Source organism: Schistocerca americana, unplaced genomic scaffold (assembly GCF_021461395.2).
Source record: "Schistocerca americana isolate TAMUIC-IGC-003095 unplaced genomic scaffold, iqSchAmer2.1 HiC_scaffold_77, whole genome shotgun sequence".
NCBI classification, from domain to species: Eukaryota; Metazoa; Arthropoda; class Insecta; order Orthoptera; family Acrididae; genus Schistocerca; species Schistocerca americana.
This window is the reverse complement of record NW_025726533.1, coordinates 557,501-565,000: the sequence shown is the minus strand read 5'-3', so window position 1 is coordinate 565,000 and position 7,500 is coordinate 557,501. Positions and strand designations below refer to the sequence as shown.

The 7,500-nt window shown below is 51.4% G+C and overlaps 1 non-coding gene across 1 annotated transcript in view; it reads right to left on the bottom strand.

Moving 5' to 3' along the window:
• LOC124590602 overlaps positions 1 to 264 on the bottom strand; it is a 1,910-nt gene extending 1,646 nt beyond the window's left edge. Inside the window, exon 1 of the ribosomal RNA XR_006976660.1 lies at positions 1 to 264. This exon is cut by the window's left edge and continues 1,646 nt beyond it. This is a non-coding gene — a ribosomal RNA (small subunit ribosomal RNA).
• Between the last annotated feature and the right edge of the window lie 7,236 nt (positions 265 to 7,500).

The window sequence follows — 7,500 nt, the reverse complement described above, 5'->3', positions numbered from 1 at the left end:
GAGTCACCAAGGCAAACGGACCGGACGAGCCGACCGATTGGTTTTGATCTAATAAAAGCGTCCCTTCCATCTCTGGTCGGGACTCTGTTTGCATGTATTAGCTCTAGAATTACCACAGTTATCCAAGTAACGTGGGTACGATCTAAGGAACCATAACTGATTTAATGAGCCATTCGCGGTTTCACCTTAATGCGGCTTGTACTGAGACATGCATGGCTTAATCTTTGAGACAAGCATATGACTACTGGCAGGATCAACCAGGGAGCTGCGTCAACTAGAGCTGAGCAGCCGGCCGCCCGGGAGTGTGTCCCGGGGGCCCGCGCGAACACGCAAGCGTCCGCTCAATTATTCTGCAAACAGGAGGAGGCTGAGCTCCCCTGCACCATACACCTCGAAACCCTCTCAGGTCCCGGCGGCGCGCAGCGCCGTCCTAAGTACTTGGTCGGGTTCGAGAGAGGCGCAATCGCCCGGAGTTTGGCGAGTAGACGCTTTAGGTGCGACCACCCGTGCTCCCAACTGAGCTTGCCGCTGCCGACAGAGGCCCGGGAGCGTGCTGTCGTGGCATTGCCGGCGGGAGACAACACGCGCCACCTACGGTGACCGGCAGCTCCAACGCCAGCGCCACAGAAGGACAAAAGCCCCACTTGGGTGCCGAAGCGAACTCTCCCAGCACAGCGCACGCGCCAACACGTCCGCACAGCTGCGATACAAACCACCTGCGAGAACCGCAGAGGCGACCGAGCAGCAGACGGCGTCGCGGCGCCGAGCGCCGGGCGGCGGCGCATCCTCAGCGCACACAGTCCTCAATCGGACCAGCACACTGCAGATGTCCACCGCGCTTCGCACCGGGCCCGCGAGGACCTACTTTGGCCGCACGGCGCCGCGTGCAGGGTGCGCCGGCGCGCAGCTGCGCCGCCTGCCGCCTCCGTCGGCCGGCGCGCCTGCCACTGGCCGCCCCCACCAGCCGGCTGTAGCGCGTGCGCCCACGCACCGCGCGGCCAGCACGCCGGGAGGCCCCCCCTCACCGGCCGGGGACGGTCCCACCCAGCCACCGCCGCGTATCGCTTCACACCCAGATGCCATTCACGTTCGTGGGCATGGTGGGTATCGCTGGAACAACCGGTTGGTAGCTCAACCGATCGTCGCCATCACTGATTCACCTCTAGCGAGAACAACCGCACCACAACGGTTTACCAGTTGTTCATTTGCGTAACGTCACCAGCAAACGTAGGCGTCCATCGCCATTTGCAAATTCAACGATTGTTGCATGCCTGTGTCAGGTGTCACGACACACTATGTCTGCCCACATACACGCAACAACATGTGCACGCTTCGCGAACACGTGGAAGGTGGCCCCCGTACGTATGCGATGTCCATTGCGCGAACGACTGTCAACCGGCCTCTGTCGCATGTCGCAGATGTGGAACGCAGTGCACCATGCTATCACGGTGTGTGAGAAGAGACGACTACGTCTGACAACACGCGCCACTACATCAACAGACGGCTCATGCTGATCGCCATCCAGGGCATACCACACTGCAATCCAGCTCTTATAGGGAGACGACACGTAGCTGAGTGCACAACATTTGGACCGCATGGTTCGCCGTTGTTGGCGCAGTCGTTGTACGGTCACATGTACCACGATGTATCATTCAGTACATGAGGACCAATGTGCAGTACAGTGTGTGATTTGGACGTACAACATCAGCGGACAGTTGACACAGGCCGTACCACAGCGTAGGCTAAGTGCTTCGCCATGCAAATGCCAATGAACAACTGCAAATGCCAATGAACAACTGCAAAGGGCATTGAGCATGTACGTCCTGCTGCCATCCACATTACAGTGTATAGCTGCAAGGTGTTTAACATGAAGCGATACACTGGGGACCGGGCAGTGCGAGTAGCAAACTATATTGCGGGGGTTGCAGTTAGGCAACACTACACTAATTTAACGCGTCGTATGACAATTACAGAGCAGGTTAAGGCCCAACGTGTGTTGGGTTAAGGCCCAACGTGTGTTGGGTTAAGGCCCAACGTGTGTTGGGTTAAGGCCCAACGTGTGTTGGGTTAAGGCCCAACGTGTGTTGGGTTAAGGCCCAACGTGTGTTGGGTTAAGGCCCAACGTGTGTTGGGTTAAGGCCCAACGTGTGTTGGGTTAAGGCCCAACGTGTGTTGGGTTAAGGCCCAACGTGTGTTGGGTTAAGGCCCAACGTGTGTTACGTTACGGCGCAACGTGGGTTACGTTACGGCGCAACGTGGGTTGCGTTACGGCGCAACGTGGGTTACGTTACGGCGCAACGTAGGTTACGTTAAGGCGCAACGTAGGTTACGTTAAGGCGCAACGTAGGTTACGTTAAGGCGCAACGTAGGTTACGTTAAGGCGCAACGTAGGTTACGTTAAGGCGCAACGTAGGTTACATTAAGGCGCAATATAGGTTACATTAAGGCGCAATATAGGTTACATTAAGGCGCAATATAGGTTACATTAAGGCGCAATATAGGTTACGTTAAGGCGCAATATAGGTTAGGTTAAGGCGCAATATAGGTTACGTTAAGGCGCAATATAGGTTACGTTAAGGCGCAATATAGGTTACGTTAAGGCGCAATATAGGTTACGTTAAGGCGCAATATAGGTTACGTTAAGGCGCAATATAGGTTACGTTAAGGCGCAATATAGGTTACGTTAAGGCGCAATATAGGTTACGTTAAGGCGCAATATAGGTTAGGTTAAGGCGCAATATAGGTTAGGTTAAGGCGCAATATAGGTTAGGTTAAGGCGCAATATAGGTTAGGTTAAGGCGCAATATAGGTTACGTTAAGGCGCAATATAGGTTACGTTAAGGCGCAATATAGGTTAGGTTAAGGCGCAATATAGGTTAGGTTAAGGCGCAATATAGGTTAGGTTAAGGCGCAATATAGGTTAGGTTAAGGCGCAATATAGGTTAGGTTAAGGCGCAATATAGGTTAGGTTAAGGCGCAATATAGGTTAGGTTAAGGCGCAATATAGGTTAGGTTAAGGCGCAATATAGGTTAGGTTAAGGCGCAATATAGGTTACGTTAAGGCGCAATATAGGTTACGTTAAGGCGCAATATAGGTTAGGTTAAGGCGCAATATAGGTTACGTTAAGGCGCAATATAGGTTACGTTAAGGCGCAATACAGGTTACGTTAAGGCGCCATACAGGTTAGGTTAAGGCGCCATACAGGTTAGGTTAAGGCGCAATACAGGTTAGGTTAAGGCGCAATACAGGTTAGGTTAAGGCGCAATACAGGTTAGGTTAAGGCGCAATACAGGTTAGGTTAAGGCGCAATACAGGTTAGGTTAAGGCGCAATACAGGTTAGGTTAAGGCGCAATACAGGTTAGGTTAAGGCGCAATACAGGTTAGGTTAAGGCGCAATACAGGTTAGGTTAAGGCGCAATACAGGTTAGGTTAAGGCGCAATACAGGTTAGGTTAAGGCGCAATACAGGTTAGGTTAAGGCGCAATACAGGTTAGGTTAAGGCGCAATACAGGTTAGGTTAAGGCGCAATACAGGTTAGGTTAAGGCGCAATACAGGTTAGGTTAAGGCGCAATACAGGTTAGGTTAAGGCGCAATACAGGTTAGGTTAAGGCGCAATACAGGTTAGGTTAAGGCGCAATACAGGTTAGGTTAAGGCGCAATACAGGTTAGGTTAAGGCGCAATACAGGTTAGGTTAAGGCGCAATACAGGTTAGGTTAAGGCGCAATACAGGTTAGGTTAAGGTACGACATAGGTTAGGTTAAGGTACGACATAGGTTAGGTTAAGGTACGACATAGGTTAGGTTAAGGTACGACATAGGTTAGGTTAAGGTACGACATAGGTTAGGTTACGGTACGACATAGGTTAGGTTACGGTACGACATAGGTTAGGTTACGGTACGACATAGGTTAGGTTACGGTACGACATAGGTTAGGTTACGGTACGACATAGGTTAGGTTACGGTACGACATAGGTTAGGTTACGGTACGACATAGGTTAGGTTACGGTACGACATAGGTTAGGTTACGGTACGACATAGGTTAGGTTACGGTACGACATAGGTTAGGTTACGGTACGACATAGGTTAGGTTACGGTACGACATAGGTTAGGTTACGGTACGACATAGGTTAGGTTACGGTACGACATAGGTTAGGTTACGGTACGACATAGGTTAGGTTACGGTACGACATAGGTTAGGTTACGGTACGACATAGGTTAGGTTACGGTACGACATAGGTTAGGTTACGGTACGACATAGGTTAGGTTACGGTACGACATAGGTTAGGTTACGGTACGACATAGGTTAGGTTACGGTACGACATAGGTTAGGTTACGGTACGACATAGGTTAGGTTACGGTACGACATAGGTTAGGTTACGGTACGATATAGGTCAGGTTACGGTACGATATAGGTTAGGTTACGGTACGACATAGGTTAGGTTACGGTACGACATAGGTTAGGTTACGGTACGATATAGGTTAGGTTACGGTACGATATAGGTTAGGTTACGGTACGATATAGGTTAGGTTACGGTACGATATAGGTTAGGTTACGGTACGATATAGGTTAGGTTACGGTACGATATAGGTTAGGTTACGGTACGATATAGGTTAGGTTACGGTACGATATAGGTTAGGTTACGGTACGATATAGGTTAGGTTACGGTACGATATAGGTTAGGTTACGGTACGATATAGGTTAGGTTACGGTACGATATAGGTTAGGTTACGGTACGATATAGGTTAGGTTACGGTACGATATAGGTTAGGTTACGGTACGATATAGGTTAGGTTACGGTACGATATAGGTTAGGTTACGGTACGATATAGGTTAGGTTACGGTACGATATAGGTTAGGTTAAGGTACACATTGTTGTAAGGAAAGGTTTAATGGGGGGCGGGGCGGCCGGTTTGTTGATTGTGATTATAGTAAGTGGATGCCTGCGGCATCATCTGATTTGCCACGTCAGGATGCACCTTTGGCTCATGACAGGCGGCGCTCTCATTCCATGCTTGTGGCAGACCTGTGTCTTTCATTCCTGCCATTGTTTGTGTGCTGTGAGAGGAGGCAGTATTGTGATGTTGGGTGCACCCCTGTGTAGGACATGTGTGGGTGTTGGTGGCTTGGCTGAGCAATGGTGGTTGTCGGGTGGGTGGGATATTCTGTTTTCTGAGTGGACCTCCCAGTCTGGTTATGACAGTGTGGATTGTCTAATGTGGCGGAGAGGATGCACTGGGTGTTGTTCCATGCTGGTGCTTACATATTGTCTGTGTGCGTGTTACAGGCAGAGAGTAGTGCGTGATAAGGGTGTGTGGCTGACGTGTGGTTGTGATTGTGAGCAGAGTCTTTCAGCATGTATACGGACAGTTGTATACATTATCTGTATTCTGATGGCTCTATCTATTACTAATCAGCGCCGTGTATACGTTTAATCCGGTTCCAGTCGAAACTGTTGTATCTCTGTACATTAGTGACACGGCGAGCCCGCTATGTAGTTACTCGTCTCGGCAGCTTCCACCGGTGTATGGCAAATGATTATAAGGAATCAGTCTAGTCGTCAATACCGATGGTGTGACGTCACATGTCTGGGGTGGGGGACGCTGCGCCCTTCCGGTGGGTCATGGCCTAGAAAGACTCTTCCCACGCAGGGGGGCGTGGACTGTCATTGACTCTTCCGAGTAATATACTTGCCGTACGTTTTTGCGACTGCGAGTGCAACGCTCACCGGTACCGACATGGATGGAGCGCCTCCTAGCTGACCGCTCAGCATCGGCATTCGTACAGAGAGCAACGCGATCGCGTCTCTAGCTCGTAACTGGTACAGCTCGCAGCTCATGTATAGGGACAGCGGGAATGTCGCATATTGGACGTACCTCTTTTTTTTTTTTTTTTTTTCTTTATTGTATTTCAATTCCCCTATCGGGGTGGGCTGGCAGCAGCATATGCGCTGCTCTTCAGCCGAAAGACATAGAACAAAACAATAGAAGACATTTAAAAACAGCAAAGGAGAGAAGAAGGCGAACATAGATATAAAAAGGGAGAACATCATGGAAGGCAATATACAAAAAAAAAAAAAAAAAAAAAAACGGGGTGACTGTAAAATGGAGATAAAAAACTGTTTAAAAGTAGCACACACAAAAAGCCACACACTGCGACGATTAAAAGAAACACAAGGCACAGTATGACTGGAGCATAAAGGTGTTGACGGCTGGCATAGCACACAGCGTAGCACTGACGGCGAACCTCAAGGCAGCACACAATTAAAATCACACCTCTTGACGCACACGAGAAAAGCACGAAACACAACACTGACGTGGCACACTGATGTTGATCAATACAGAGGATCTGCCAGGTTCAAGGAGATGAGGGAGACCTGAAGAAGGGAGGGAGGGGAAGAGATGGGGGAGGGGAAATGGGGGGCGCTCGGAAGAGGGCCAGGGAGGGAGGGATGTGGGAAGGAGAGAAGCAAGTATGGGGTGCAGGGTCTCAGGGGAGGGGGGGATGGAGGAAAATCCGCTCTGGGAGAAGGAGGAAAGAGGAGAAGGGGGCCCTGGGGAGGGGGGGGGGGGGAACAAGGCCGGGTTATAGTTGGAAGGAAGGGTATATGTCACGGCGAAGTTCGTCATCCGGGAGGGGGAGGCGTTGGAAATTGCCCTGATGAAGGAGATGGAGGGTGTGGAGGTGGAGAGAGGGAGGGATACAGCGATAGAGGCGCGGCAACGGGCGGGGGGTGGAGAGGAAGGAGGAAACCAGAGGGTGGGGGGGATCAACCCTGCGAACAATGTAAAGGATGCGGAGATGTTGGAGGAACAAGAGGAGGTGGGGGAAGGGGATCAGTTCATACAGGAGCCGTGTGGGGGAAGGAAGGCGGATACGGAAGGCAAGGCGGAGCGCATGGCGTTCAAGGATTTGGAGAGCCTTGTAAAAGCGGGTGGGGGCGGAGATCCAGGCGACGCTGGCATAACAGAGGATAGGACGGATGAGGGATTTGTAGGTGTGGAGGATGGTAGAAGGATGCAATCCCCATGTCCGGCCGGACAGGAGTTTCAGCAGGCGGAGGCGGGAATGGGCTTTCTGCTGGATCGTCAGGAGATGAGGGGCGTACCTCTTCATGAAACGCATGTTATAGGGGTGGATTGCACATTGCGACTGCGGGAAAGGTCCGCCGTTCATCCGCTGGAGTTGCGAGTTGGGCGGTTGGAGTGGGGCGCAGGTGGAGTGATTGCCGGTCCACGATTTCGTGCGGCAGAGGCGCTGGCGTTGGGGTGCTGTGGTCGACAGAGGACGCAGGCTTTGTGGGTGGGGTCGAATGATGGGCACTGTGGGCCCATCGATGTCTTGGTCGGCTTGGCGTCTCATAGATGGCGGTATCGTCGTTGCAGGACGTCATGCCGCGGGAGACCTACAGATGGCGCTGTGTTTTGTGGTGCGCTCGACATGGCGGACGTAGTGTTGTCAGATTCGCATAGATGGAGGTATTGCATGTGGTTTCGCCG